The 14,959-nt window shown below is 52.8% G+C and overlaps 1 protein-coding gene across 1 annotated transcript in view; it reads left to right on the top strand.

Moving 5' to 3' along the window:
* Positions 1-14,959, top strand: part of LOC144142389 (uncharacterized) — a 462,336-nt gene that overhangs the window by 124,546 nt on the left and 322,831 nt on the right. The window lies entirely within an intron of this gene.

Raw genomic sequence — 14,959 nt, 5'->3', positions numbered from 1 at the left:
TGCATGTGGAAATTTTGGTCTGTCTGTATGACCCACAATTCAACCGCCTGGCTAAAGTTAAAGCCGATATTGAACGAGGCGTTCATATACTCAACTCAATTTCTGAGATATAACCAGCCTGGACGTCACTCGGCTGGAGCCGCTTCTGCGACTGTTTTATCGGGTCTGGCAGACTGGTGTCCTCCCGCCACCCTGGATCGTGGGGCTGATCCCGCCAATTCTCAAGGTCGGCAAGCCCCAGACGGAGTCGGTTCCTGGTTATTCGGTCGCCGTTTCCTTCGGTAAAAGTAAACAGCAGCCGACATCCCACTCCTTCGAGGGAATGGGTGCCCTTTTCGTTGTTTGGATTCAGCTGTAGTTGCCGTCTGAACCTCAAGTCGGCCAGTCCTACGTTGTCTTCGGTCCCTGTAATTAAACTTTTCTGTCGTGCGACGATTGGACCCGGTGTTCACGAGGGAACCTTTCCAATCCAGTGGAGCCAGAACTGAATGCTTCTTCACACACTCGACGGGTTCTGTTCCTAGTTTGTCGCCCTCTTCACTTCCCTGTGGTATGAGCTCCTTCAGCGGCTGCAGAGCGACACAAGATGCTGAGTTTGCGACACATACCGAAGTCTTAGTGGCTGCCTCCAGGGTCGCTGCTGTCAGCGATTCGTTGGCAGGGACAAAGGGTTCTTCAAAGGTAACTGGAGAGGACTATCACCATCATTAGCGAGTGGAAGACGAGGTGGAATAAAAGGCGTTCTGAGCGGTGCCATGGCCCGGGGCCCAGTTCTTCAACAACGGTCGCCCACGGGGCCATCGTGAACGCCCTGGACGGCATGGGCGTTGTGGGGCGCCTAGGAGGCTACATCCAGGTGTTCCTGCGTGACCGGACACTGCGGTGAAGGTCGGCCGGGCGACCAGCAGTCCTCGAGACGTCCGCTCCAGGGTGCCCCAGGGGAGCGCGGATCCCGTTCCTTCTCAACTTGGTGCTCGCTGCTCTCCCCGACTGCCTCCCTCCAGGCTTGCGACACCCAGTGGAGGTGGCGGTGTACGCTGACGACGTGGCACTCTGGACCCATGGCCTCACCAAAGACTGCCACACATTCAAGGCGTGCCTCCAGGAGGCTCTGGGAGCAGTTGCAGTCTTCCTCAGGAGCCATGGCCTACAGCTCTCAAAGGCCAAAATGCACGCCCTTATGCTGCACCCGGGAGGATGCACAGCTCGACGTGCAACACCACCCACAACACTCAACTGACGGCCTCCTCCCTGGTGGCTGACCTTGAAGTACCTGGGGCTGCTCAATGACTGCCGGCTCACATGGCTACCGGCTGTCAAGGCCCTCCGGGCACCCTGCGCACGTACGGGTACCCCTTCGGGTGCGGCAGCTTCTGGCAATGGCTGCTCACACCAAGTGGCGCACTGCGTGTTCCACGGCATGGCCTCCGCAGCTGTGCTGTATGCGCTTCCACTCGCCTACCTGGGAACTCGATGCTGGGAGGAGCTGGAGATCGACCAACGCCGCACCATCCACCTCTTCTTGGGCCTGCCCTTTATGTCCCCGGTACACCGATCGAGGCGCGCACCTGGCCCATCGAGATGAAGGCCTTGCAGACGGGGCTGTGGCACATCCAGCGCCTGCTGACCACATGCGACGGGGCTGCACTCCTGCAGAGGTTCCATAGCCGGCCCAACTCGCACATGAGAGCGCTGCTTAATATCGTCGAGGAGGGCATCGAGATACCGAACTGATCCCGCCTGGAGCCACCAATACCAGACACCGGGGAGGCACTGCAGATCACCAGGACCCTCTGTGGGGTCCGCAACAAGCGGACCACACAGTTCCAGGCCATCTCCCTTGCGGCAGCCACCCTGCTGCAGGATGAGCTGAGCAGCTACCTCCATCTTTTCACGGGCGGCTCCGTGAAGCTTAGCACGTGCGAGGGGGCGGATGCGTTTGTGGTGCCTGACCTGGGAGCCAGCCGGAGCTACCGCCTGCCCTTCCCCACTTCCTCCACACGGGCAGAGCTGGCAGCGCTGCAGCTGGCCGCCGACCTCCTCCAGGAGGGGGCCCCATAACCACTCCTGGGCGGTCATCCTCACGGACTCCGGGACTGCCCTGCTGCGGCTGCATGCGGCCGACCAGCCCACCAACAGCAGCGGCTACCCCAAGCGCTCCCTGAAGCTGCACACTGTGGCCGCCCGAGGCTGCGAACTGCGGCTCTGCTGGCTGCCGGGCACAGCGGCATCCGGGGCAACGAGGACGTCGACGCCCAAGCCAGGGAGGCCCACCAGGAGGGCACCCCAGTTTCCCAAGACGTCACCGCCTTCGACGAGGCTAGCACCGCCCAGGCCCGCATGGTGCAGACGATGCACCCCGACCCTCGGGTTGCGAGTGGCCTGGCACCCCGACCGTTGCCCGCACGCATCAGCAGGGACGCCCGCTGTCTGCTTCTCCGCATGCGGCTCGACTGCTGCAATGTGGCAGAGCGCCTGCACCGGCACGGGCACAAGGATTCCACTACATGTGTGGACTGTCTGAAACCAGAGACGCTGGAGCACCTCCTCTGCTTCTGCCCCAACCACGCTGGGCCGAGAGCAGAGCTCCCCCGAGCGCTCCAGCGTCGAGGCCTTCCCAGCGCCGGCATGGAGGACCTTGTATTCCTGAAGGGGCCTGCGGCGACCCAACGGGAAGCCTTCGCCCATCTGCTCCATTACCTGGAGATGACCTGCCTCGCGCAGCGGCTGTAGCTCGGAGTGCAGTTACTGACTGATGTGCCCGGACTGACAGCTTTCTAGGACAGCTCTCTCTCTCTCTCCACTTTATCCTGTCACTCCCCTCTACTTCCCTTCCTCTGCACTGGGTTGTACGCAGGTGAGCTCCCTGCCGAGCTCAAGATATCCCCAGTGCGTTTCCTTTCCTTTTCCTCTCCTGCAAACCACAACCTTCACCACCAGCGTGTGGTGGTTTCATCATGTTTCTCATGGATTAGACTCTGACTGCAACACGTACGGATTGTGGGTTGGCCAGTGGGTACATACATATCAGAGCAATGAACAGCACAGAAAAACAAGACACGAGGGTGCACATGCACAGGGCTGGCTTAGAATTGATATTTATTTTCTCTTAACAAGCAACAAATAGGAAAAACGGAACACGTGACTTCTGTCTGATGGCTGCTGGTCAAATTAGGTTTTGCCCGATACGATCCTGCATTTGGAATTGCCCGTTGCCATTTATAGAAATTGCCAAACCAGTGCTTGCTGGATCATTCAGTGGACAAACTTAAGCTAAAACTGGAAACCATGCAAGTAGAATTGGCTGAGCTCTTCTCCCTGCACTTGACGTGGTGTCTTGAATAAAATGTGACATCGGGCTACGATTAATGCAACAAAACTGCACGAGGGAGTTATCAAGGGAACACTGAAGTGATTTGTAAACCTTGCGGGACTAATAGAAATTCCAGTCCACAGTCTCTTGGCCATGTTTTGACCACTCTCGATGCGTTAATGCGACTATTCAGTATAAAAAGCAATTCCTCTCTGCATCCTGGCCGATTTCGATCACTTGAGTGTTGAAGAGGATGTCGGTTTTCACTCTGCCTCCACCTTAGCTGCAAATACCGTAAACATAATGTACGTTCGCTTCTTTGCATCATAACAAGGCATAAAACCCATACCACAGGGCATAGAGCTCTCTTCTTCTATCCGAGGAGGGCTAAATACGCCTGCAGGCATGCCCACACACTCAACAGTGAAACATTCAGTATAGCTTCAATCCCCTCAATTGGCGAGTCATGGTTTAGAAGGTTGTAGTTGTCTTCAAGGTGGTTATGCATACAGGAATTGCAACAGACAATCACACAGCACAGCATTTGTTCCACGTTAAGAAATAACAGCTTTATTTGCAAGGATTCATTATGGCTAGACTATTGTTGCAATATAAACAATGCCAAACGACATGTAGGTCAAAACAAAATTCAGTTTAACGATACGGGGTTGGCAGTTGATAGTAGATCTTAATATGAATGCAAAGGTTTGCACAATGTTTCGCTGCAAAAATGAACATTTGGCTTTATCCAGGCCTACACCGTCAGTGCACCAAAAGCAGTGAGCCCAATGAGTGACTCAATTACAGTCTTCAAAGCCTACTTTTAAGCGAGTTCTGATTGGCTGAAGAATGGGACACGAGACAAGATGGGTGTTTCAGGGTGCCAGCAACTGGGCCAAGTCAGCACCTAAAATGAACATCTTTGCAACATGCACAACTCGGAATTCTGCCCCCAGGTTGGCTTTACACACAGGAAGGATTTATCGGATGCGACACAGTGAGCAGGCTTTCGCGCTAGTCAACAAAAGGGGCACAATGTAGTGGAAATGGAACATTAGTGACAAAGGACGTGTTACCTGCTGTACAGACAAGTCAGTTTAATGTCAGTTCTGCCATGGAGTTCACACCAGGGCACTGGCTTGCACATTGACTGTGGCAGTATATTGTGCCTACGTTCCCAATTTTTAATTATGCGCAGATACTTTCAGTACAGGAAGCACTACGCCCTGTCACGGTGGTTTGAATAAGAATCTGTTCGATGATGCTCAAAAATTACTTATCTGGCACCAAACAGAACAGCTTGCCCTAAACGTTTATTTGTTCATAATTACAATCAAAATTAACTAAGAACCAGTCGGGCTTGTTGGCTCATGTCAAATGTTTACAGCAAACACACGAAGGACGAAGAAGAATGGTACACCACAAGCGCTGACTTTCAACAATGTGTATTGCAAGGAAAAAAACCAAAGATGAATCACAACACGTGGCGAACCGGAGTCAGCTATGAGCATTAGCGAAGATAAACATGGGTCCCTGTAGACACTTCAATTCTTTTTCTGATAGGGCTATGGATGGGGCACTTACGCAGTGATCTTGAAGCCTGGCGATCTCGGTTGCCTCCATTATCTCCCAGACTATCTTATCGGGGTGTCTAGCGAGGATCCTAGTGCTCGTGATCTGAGGGGTGCAACTAAAATCGACATAGCTAGCCTCAACTGCATTTTCGCCATTGACTTTGCTATCGCCTTTCTGCACTGGAATGACATAGGCCGCATAATTGGTACTGTCCATTTTTTTTCTACACCAACTCATCTACAATACTGTGGAGCATCAACGTTCAGAATTAAAACAATGAAAGATGTGCAGGTATTTGCATCCTTCGAAGTAATGCGCATATGTGCAATGCCACAAGCATCAGAGCTGCAAAACTCTGCTTCAGATTCCCATGTGGGCAGCATCCATGCAAAACCCGACCACCTTAACACAGCAGCTGCAAGCGCTTAGTGCTTCAACCTCCTGCCAAGAGATGGCAGGCCACTCAACTGGCCAGACCACTCTCTATGGCCTCAGCGAAATAGAAGGTCACGAAATGGGGTTATGCCGTCAGGAAAAACTGAAAACCGGAGACAGGCCTGCAAATGAGCGGAAGGTCCATACTGGTGGCAACTCCACACAGCCAAAGCGCACCCACTCTGTCGGTCGTGGGAAGTGGCGTGGGAGGAACACTGTACAAGTGCTACGGCACACAGAAGAGTGCTCCCCCAGGGGGCACACTAAGAGAAGTAGTAATAATCGGTGACAACAACGTCGGCCTTATGGCTGCAACTGTTGGGGAGGTGGTGGCTGAACCCAACGCCGTAGAAATCATCTACAGCAGGAATACGTCCATGGCAGAGGCGGTTAAGTATGCCACGGAGTACCAGGAGAGCGCACGTTACGTTCCACGTCAGTACATCCTACATGCAGGCCTCCAAGACGTGATTCGGGGCAACCCAGATGAGATGACAAGCGCCCTTGATTCCATGCCGACAGGACGCCGAGGGACCTGAAATTACGAGACGCGGAGACGAGACGAGGGCTGCGGTGGTGCTGGCCAATGCTAGAATCAAAAAATGGTCCAGGAAAACGAATAGCCGGTTTCTGAATCTTAACATGTCAGAGCTGGCTATAGGTTTCACCAAAGATGGGCTTTCCTACGATGGAGACGGTGCCCAGACAGTCGGTTGCACTGTTGGCAAAGTAGCGAAACGTTTTTTGGACCCATGCCGCCCCCCAAGGTGCGAATCAGCCACACAAAGTTAGACGACCCCGGGAGGAGCGCCAGACCAGCAGGCTGCGCCGTACCCCCAAATGGAATCCGGAAAAGGAAAACAGAAATCACTCCACTATCCGGAACCAGCAGCAGATAAAACAAGTACCATCCTCACAAACCAACCGATATGGACGCAAAAAGAACTCGCTAGCGCAGCTCATCGAGACCGCACTGGAGAGCGTGCTTGCCAGGCAGGGGCCGGCGCGAACACAGCCATATTAGAAGTTTGGGAAGAGAGGCAGTTTTGGCCACGATAGGAAAGTGCCTCACAGCAAGAGGGACAACGTGTCTCCCGGTCAAGCACAAGAGAAAGCACAACACCGAGGGAATTCGCGGAGAAACAGCTGGAAGTAAACCGCTCAACAACCCGTTTTGCTGCCGAGCACCCCGTCAGCAGAGACCAGTGGCCACTGTCCCCACAACACAGCACCACGAACTCGTAACAACCAGCATGCCAGCCCCAAAACATGCAAAACTGCGAAGTGCCCACGCAGATGCAAAAAAGCGAGAAGTACGGTCGTGGGGTTCCTGAACATACATGGTGGCAGAAGGCGTGCTAGGTGGGAGGAACTAAACCAGGTGCTACAGGCGGAAATAGTGTCTCTATACGCCACAGCCGAGATTCATTTAAGGGACCTGGAGGAACCGCTGCTCCATCCGGACTGGAGGTGGGCTGGCTATAACCGATCTAAGACTTTCCGGAAAGGGGGTGGTGTCGGCTTCTTGCGGCACAGGGAGCGTTCGTGGGAACCGCTCAATGGGGCATGCGAGAACCACAGATGGGTGGTGGGCGTATACACAACGCCGAAGTGATTGCGTGTGTGGTGTACCTCGGGGTGTCACATGAACACTATTCCGAAAACGTGGACATTACGCGATGCACAAGGAAAGATATCCAGTGCTGGGGCAGAGACAAAGAAGTCCTACTGCTGGGGGACTTAAACGGACACATACAAGAGCTGGATAGTTACCTTGACCACAATGGCGGCCTTATGCAGGCACTAGCTGAAGACCTGCGTGAGGACTGCGGGGGGGCAATCACCTGGTGTGCCTAAGGCAGCAGCACAAGCATCAACTATGCGCTGATTTCGCCAGGCCTCAGCAAGATGCTGCATAAGGCGCATATCGACGAGGAAGCCCGGTACAGCTTGAGCAGTGACCACAATAGGATCAAACTCGAGTTCGATGCATCTCCATGGCGCCGGAAAAAGATGGAACGCAGAAAACCAGCATCACGGTACCTGCCTGTCGCAGCATATGAGGAAGTGGCCAAGGAGTTCGAAGACAGCGTCCGGCGAATTATGCGCAAACATGAAACGAGAGTCAACTCCCGAGGAGGGCCCTGTAGAAAAAGCTGGTGGGACAGCGACGTACACGGTGCACTGCAGGCTTGAGGGCTGGCTAACCGGAAACACCGGCAAGCGGTCAAGATGCCGAGCAAGGAGGAAGCGCAGGAAGCCTGGAAGGAGTGTCTGCTCAGAAAGCACGAGATGCAAGTCGTGACGCAGCCAAAGATCAGCGGGAAAAGGGGCAACGGCGAAATTTTGGTCTTACGTATCATCACTGGACAGGAGGGCTTCAGTAGCTGAAATCCGTGAGGAAGACACCGGGGAAGTGATGGATAATCTGCAGCGACACCTCACTGAACACATCCACCGTGTCTACGCGGCGCCAAAAGAGACGGACTGTAGTGCCAGCCCACCAGATGCCTCAGGAGGTGCCACCACAGCAACAGGATACCTGAGCCACTTGAAATGGATAGTTTCACAGCAAGCGCTGGACAGGGCAATCACCCACATCAGCCCACGCACAGCCCAAGGCCTCAACGGAATCCCAGCCGGTATTGTGAAGATCCTCGGAGACCAGGCAAGAGAGCAGCTGGCCAATATCTATAGTGGCATACTCACTGGCCAGCCGATACCAGCAAACTGAACCTGAGGCAGGGTAATTTTGACCACTAAGAAAGGCGGGGACAAAGGGCTACTGAGTGACCACCGTCCACTGACCATCACCAGTGTGCTGTACAGGGTGTTCGCCCAAGTCCAAAAGGCGGAGACCGGCAAACACCTGAGCGAAAAACGGCTTCCGGCATGACCGCAGGCTTGAAGACAACCTGTTCGTTCTCAACCAGTGCATCGAAATTGCAAGCGAGGGACGTGAGCTCGTGAGCTGCTTCCTCGACGTGTGCCACACGACATACTGCTGCGCTCCCTCCAGGCCCTTGATATGCCACCCACGCGGGTAGATGTCCTGCACCGCCTGTATACAAACAACACTGCAGGAGCAACAGTGAATGGTGCTGTGTCAGACGAAGTGCCGGTCCAGAAGGGGCCGACACAAGGATGCCCACTCGCACCACTCCTATACATGCTCTACACGACACCACTGGAGCGTAATCTCCTGCTGACGGAGCTCGGTTTCAGGCTGGAGTATTCTACTGAGGGACTGAAGAGCCAGTGCTTTCTCCCCGGTCTCGTCTTTGCGGATGATATTGTGCAGCTGGCGAGCACCTCCGAGGAGCTCCAGAGACTGGTTGACATCTGCGTGGACACGCTCGCAAGACTGGGGCTCTGCTTCAATGCGAATAAATCAGCAGTGTTGTGCTTCACCGGCGACAAGGATGCAGACCCGGCGATATGGTTGCCTTGTGGAGAACCAATCGTACAGCATGCCAAATACCGGTACTTAGGGGTGCACCTTAGTACGGAAGCGACGTACCTCACAGCTCATGAAGACCACCTGAGGCAAGTGTCCAAGAGAGCCAGCAACGTTCTACGCAGACGCTGCCTGTGGGGACTTAATCGTTTCCTCATGGTTCGGAAGCTATGGAAGTCAGTGCACGTCCCGGCGCTGACTTTTGCCAACGCTGTGATTTGCCTGACGTCTCCAACACGTGAGTAGCTGAAGCGTGGCCAGCGCGCTGTCGGGCACCTGGCCCCCGGCTGCCAGGGCACGTAGCCAACGAAGCCGTCAAGGGGTAGCTGGGTTGGTCTACATTTGAGGCGCGAGAGGCTCACAGCAAGCTGGCCTATGATGGCAAACTCCGCCTAATGGCACACACCGCTGGGCACGCCAGGTCTTCGCGTGTGTACACCAGAAATGCATACGCACGGCCTGGACCAAACGAGTGCAACACCTGCGGAATAAGTTTGGTTTCTTCGCGAACTAAGTCCGCGCAGACACTGCACGCGGGTGGGCCAGGCTGGTTGGGACCCAGGTACGACAGCAGGAACAGGCCATGGAGAAAAAAGACACTCTCCAGCTGTACCGACGGTGCAAACCGTACATAAAAGTTGAACGGCTGTACGACAACAGTACGGGCAGCGCCCTCCTCTTCGAGGCGCTGCCCGGCGTGCCGCGCACACAGGAATATCGGAGCTCTGCCGGGCCTGCGGGGAGGAGGCTGAGACCACGGAACACGTCGTGTGTTGCTACCGAAACCTGTCTACCCCGGCGACAGAGGGCGCTACGCTCCCACAGCTCCTGGGATTTGAGCCAGTGGAGAACAGCCCCTTCCACGGCGGCTCGAAACAGCAGACCACGGGGGCCTTGATGACGGTGGCCAAGAAACGCCTGAGTGAGTTGTGGACCATAGTGTGCCGGTAATTGAACTGAACCTGCAGCAACCGCCCCGGAAAGGCAGCCTGGCCTGAACTCAAAGACAGTGTGTGTGCACGTGAGTCATAGTGCGTGGAGGACAGTACGCACCGGCTACCCGGAGAAGGAAATTGAGCTCTCAGAAAATGTCTGGTTGTGTGTTTTTGTGTGCATTTTTTTAAGTGTATGTGAACAGTTTATACGGCCTGGGCACCAATGTTGGCACCCGCCCGGTACAAAAAGGTACGACCACAGATCATCATCATCATCATCATCTCTAAGGCCCCTAAGTAATTTTCGGGACCTTACCGGCATCACGCTTGCCCCCAGCGTTAGGGTCCAATAGTGGGCCGCCTCAGATACATGGAGCCTGCAGGAAGTTTCGGAACTGGTGTATATTGTTGCGTGGATTGTGTTAAGCAGGGAAATCCGGTTTAAGGTGTGTACCTGTTATTGCACTTGGTACAACCTCCAAGTGATGGATGCGTGCCGCGTTTCCTGGTCAGCCCGCTAGCATGAAGACGACAACATAAAAAGCGTGCCCCGGGCTTCGCGCGCGGGATTCGGTCAGCCATTATCGCTGAGATTTGACGTGCTCTCTAGCCTTTCCGTTTTAGGCTCCGCGCCTAAGAAATCGGTGCAACACCGTACAGCCGATTTTGCCTGCGTCTACCGGCACGCAACAATATAGACTATTTCAGTCAAGCATCCCACCAGTGCTTGAAAAAAAATCTCCCTTGTTTCGGTTGCAGCAAGTTTACTCTGTGCTAGGTTGGTGAAGCTACAACAGCCAGCCAGACTATAACTGCACCATTAAGGCAACGCACCTCTCCAGTCAACAGCACAACACTCTGATGAGAAGTAGTGTTTGGTTTTCTTTAGAAGCAAGACGTGTTAATTAAATGGACACTAAAGGGTGGAAACAAGTTGGCCTGTATCGGAAGGTTACGGTGCCGAGAATCTGAATACACCATTCTTGCGACTAGCATAACAAGGCAAAAAACGTTAGATATATGAAAGAAGGTGACAACGCCCCGTACATTTTCGGGTACTATGGTTCTTGACGTCGCAAACATTGCGAATGGTGAGAGCTCATTGGAGAAGCATGTATAAATGCTTTCCTAAAATACACAGTCCCGAAGTGGTTGAGCACGTGAAGTAAATGTAAATCAACACTTTCCGTGAGCTGATCTGATTTATAAAGCACAGAATTCAGCTCTTATACTTGCAAGAAAGCTGCTTCCCTCGCGCCTTCAGTTTCATTTTCGAAGAGCATTGGTGTGCAAATGGTGTGCAAATAACCCACCATGGCGAACGCCTCGAGTTTCTGCAAGCAATATCTCCGGCAGGAAGTGGAAAAAGGAGTAAGATGCACTGCATGTGGTTAAGCGACCCGCCTGAGCTTCTACTCTCTGTTCTCTGCAAGCGCATATTGCTATTGGATGGTACAAAGCATGCCCATGCCCGGCTCGAACCTTACTGCTCGTGAAAGGTTAGGGTGCCTACTGCAGGGGGCTATTCGAACTTGTGGTTTTCCGTTTGCTGCGATCTGCGGTTGATATATGCAGTGGAACCCCGATAATATGACTTTCAAGGGACCACGAGAAAGCGTCGCATTACCGGGGTGTCATACGACCGGGGTGTGGGTAAATGCCGGCCTAGTAGACGATCTCACGTGACAGGTGGGCTAAGCGCTTAATTAAACTACTGTATTTAGCGCGTCTTGCGCGATTAGCAAACCTTTACTGAAATTCCAAGCTTAAAAAAGAACGCCTTTGTTCTGCCCCCTCCCCTCCACGGCGTCCGAGCTAGCCTGCCAGCCAAGCGCTACGCGACACCCGAGCCGCCAGGCGATAGCCAGCCAGCCACTCGCCTTGCGCGAACGAGACAAGGCCGCAGTGGTGGAGCAAATAAAGAAAGGAAAAAGCTATTGTGCAACTACCAACGCTAAGTGAAATGCACGGGAATAGAAAGCGGATACAAAAACGGCATTGTGTACAGGGTGGAGACATCCTTTCAACGGTAGTGTGCCGTCGCCATTGGGTCAAAGTGCTCAAAGCACACCTGTTTTCGTTTCCCACAAGAGCCAGCAGAAATAAGATGATTCAAACTTGGCCAGTAAACTGCTTTGCCGCGAAAATGATAGCGCGGTCTTGCAACAGTGACTTGCTGCGGCAGCCAGCGAGTGACCTAAGTTGGAGCGTGCACGTGTCTTCATCCTTGCGGCGGACATGCGTTAATCGAGGCAACCTGGCAGAGAAAGGAGCGGAGTGACAACGCGGCTTTGGAAGACACTGATAAGCAGAGATATAGGGAGAGAGGGCGTCGTGAAAGGAAGAACCGTGGATCGAGCGGGTGGGGAAAGCGGGTGTTCGGTCATCGCCGTGGGGTTGCGTCGTATGTTTTCGCATCCGTCGGCTGTTCGATGCGAGCTTCACATTCACAGTCTGCCTGCCACCTGAACTTCGACTTCTCGCGGTTGGCGCGTTATGTAATGCTGCCGCGTGGGGCCGTCACAGGCCAACTCCCGCTCACGAGTGCCCGCCGCCTGCCTGCTTGCGGCTGTTCAGCAAGTAGTCCGGCCCGTCAGCAGGCCTTTGCACATCAAGCAGCGCCAAACAGGGTTTCAGAATAAAGTTCGCGACAATGTGGCAAAGCGGTGTAAACGGACCCTGGCGCCGGTTAATCCGTGCCAGGGTCCGTCGTATGAAGCGGACCGCGTGCTCCTGAGCGTCATATCATTGGGCGGTTTTAATAGATTGTTTCTATGGGGACTTTGCCGGGCCCACGGTAATCCGTCGTAAGTCCTGGGGACGTAGCAGTGGGGTTCCACTGTAATCCATAAATCGTGCGCATGTAGCTCTACTCGTTATGTTTCAGCCTATCGGAGTCTCGCCCACGAGGACTATTTGAGACGGGTGCAGGAAGCGAGCGTGTATTACTTGCCCGGTTGTCGAGTCGCTTGAGTGGAGAGAATAAGAGATGGACGTGATCGCTGATGTGAGATAAAAACTCCCGCTTCAGCGATGCATATCCGAGCAGTCATGCATTCATGATAATTGAAACGGTGCTTGTCGCTTCACTCGTGGTCGGCGTGAGGAGGTCTGGCTGTGCAGTGTAGGCGGGCACGCCGGCTGCTGGAGCGGTAAAAAGCATTCCTCATTCCCGTGGGGAGTGGCTGCGGTACGATTCCCGATGCGGGTACGATTCCCATGAGGATGAGCATGAGGATGCGGGTACGATTCCCGACCACGGATGCCGCTTTTCTGATGGAGGCAAAAGGCAAAAAACACCCGTGCATACAAGATTTCGGCGCACGGTACAGATTCGCAGGTGGTTAAAATTAACCCGGTGCCCTCCACTACGGCGCGCATCATTGCCTTCGCTGCGTCAGCAAGTTAAACCCTACAATCAATCAACAAAAAATAACACTCCAAGCCAGCCCGCTTGGCCAGACAAACGTTGTCGGCCTCGGCCGTGGCTTGCAGATGTCGAAGCTACTGTGGCCAGCGCGAGCGCCTAGACCGACCTGTGCCTTGCTCCAAGTTTGTCACGCAAAGGCTACGTCACAAAAGAATGAAAGGGAGGCAGGGGAGAGAAATGCTGGCTTTCTTCGCTTATTTCGCAGCAAATGACAGATCAGTGCTGGTAGAACAAAAGCCGAGAGAGCTAAGAAATGTATAATCTTTTAGTTAAAACAATATTTCATTGTCTTTATTCTCATTTTAATGTGTTTTAAGGCCAGAAATGTGTCCCACACACGGGTACTATTTATTTCCACTTGTGACATTGTGTTTAGTAGAACAGAAAAACCCTACACTGAACACTTGTGTCCAGAGAGAAAATTTCCATCTTGCACACAAATGTTTTCATGTCATGGCGGAGAACAAGAATCAGTACCAGACGCCACATGGGGCTTTCGTCGGCAGACTACCTCTCGTGAGCACTGCCTCACTCGTGTGAGAAATGGATCCTGGCCCTGTTGAGCCACATAATCTTCCCTTGAATGAAACCAGCGCGAACTCAGACAAAGACAAAGGAAGTGCCACAAAGCCTGTGCTTGGCGCAGCCTGCAGATTCCACGCACATTTACAAAGACGGGCCTATGCAATCCTTCACAAAAGCTTTTCTGATGCACCACACGCACAAACGTTCTCTCTTGAGCAGAACATTCAGAACAGGCTATTCCTCAGCTTGAATGTTTGCCTCTCGCTTGATTCGATGTATTCCTCTTGCAGGAGCCAGCCATCATAGTTGTGTTGCTGCTTCAGAAATACGAACTCGTTCATGCCTGAACACTGCTGGCGTGTTGGCCACAGCAACCGGAAGCATCTCCAAATTCACAAACACGGTTGTTTGCGCTGTCAGAGCGAGTGACCTCAGCGCATGAAAGAAATTGGGTGCTGGTGCACTGATGGCCAGTTGTAATGGCCTGACAGAGGTCGTGATTTGGAAGCAAACACCAGAGGTAAAGCACGCCTCTTCAAATTGCTGTTATTGCAGGGGCACTTCCTAATCACAACTGAACATTGAGCTTTGGGTTATTAAAGAGGATTACAGCTAGTAGGTAGCCCAAAGCCAGAAATCAGATGAGATCTCAACAGTGCATGTCCAGTTAAGGGGGGGACACTGGTCTTGAGGACCGAAAATTTGCCAAAAAATCAATTTTCTGTATTAATTTTATTTGCAGTCTACAGGTCCCAAAGAATGTACCTGCAAAATATCATAGCTGTATCATAAGTATTCACAAAGCTGTCGCCGTTTTAAGTCGCCTACGTGACCATTTTTGCCCATGTTTGCAAACTTTGTGACCTGTTTTCACAGAACCAATTTCTTCCCCGCATGGTCAGCTGTCGGGTGCAATATCTTGGGATGTACACGTTCGATTTACATCATTTTTGCTGCATTCGAAAGCTTATGAACTGAACAGTGCAATAAAGCCACAAAAGCACAGAATTTCTTTTTGCTGGCACAAGATTTTATGCAGTTAGTTTTACAAAAACATTGTAAATTGATGACCTGACATTTACGAGTTTTACAGTTTGCAGAAACCATGCTAAAATTACTGTAGTGGTATAGTTGCACTCCCTGGTCCTTCCAGAGCACAAAGGGATAAAAGCTTTTTGAGTATTTCATAGGTACATAATGAAAAAATTGCCCGAAACGGAGTGACATAACATGTTGCACAACTCTAAACGTACACCCCATAGACGAAAACTGACTGGATATTTGTGCTC

The sequence above is a fragment of the Haemaphysalis longicornis genome, unplaced genomic scaffold (assembly GCF_048455015.1).
Source record: "Haemaphysalis longicornis isolate Haplotype H1 unplaced genomic scaffold, Haemaphysalis longicornis Haplotype H1 scaffold_6, whole genome shotgun sequence".
Classification (NCBI taxonomy): domain Eukaryota; kingdom Metazoa; phylum Arthropoda; class Arachnida; order Ixodida; family Ixodidae; genus Haemaphysalis; species Haemaphysalis longicornis.
Note: the sequence above shows the minus strand (reverse complement) of the source record. Positions and strands in the feature narration are given on the sequence as shown.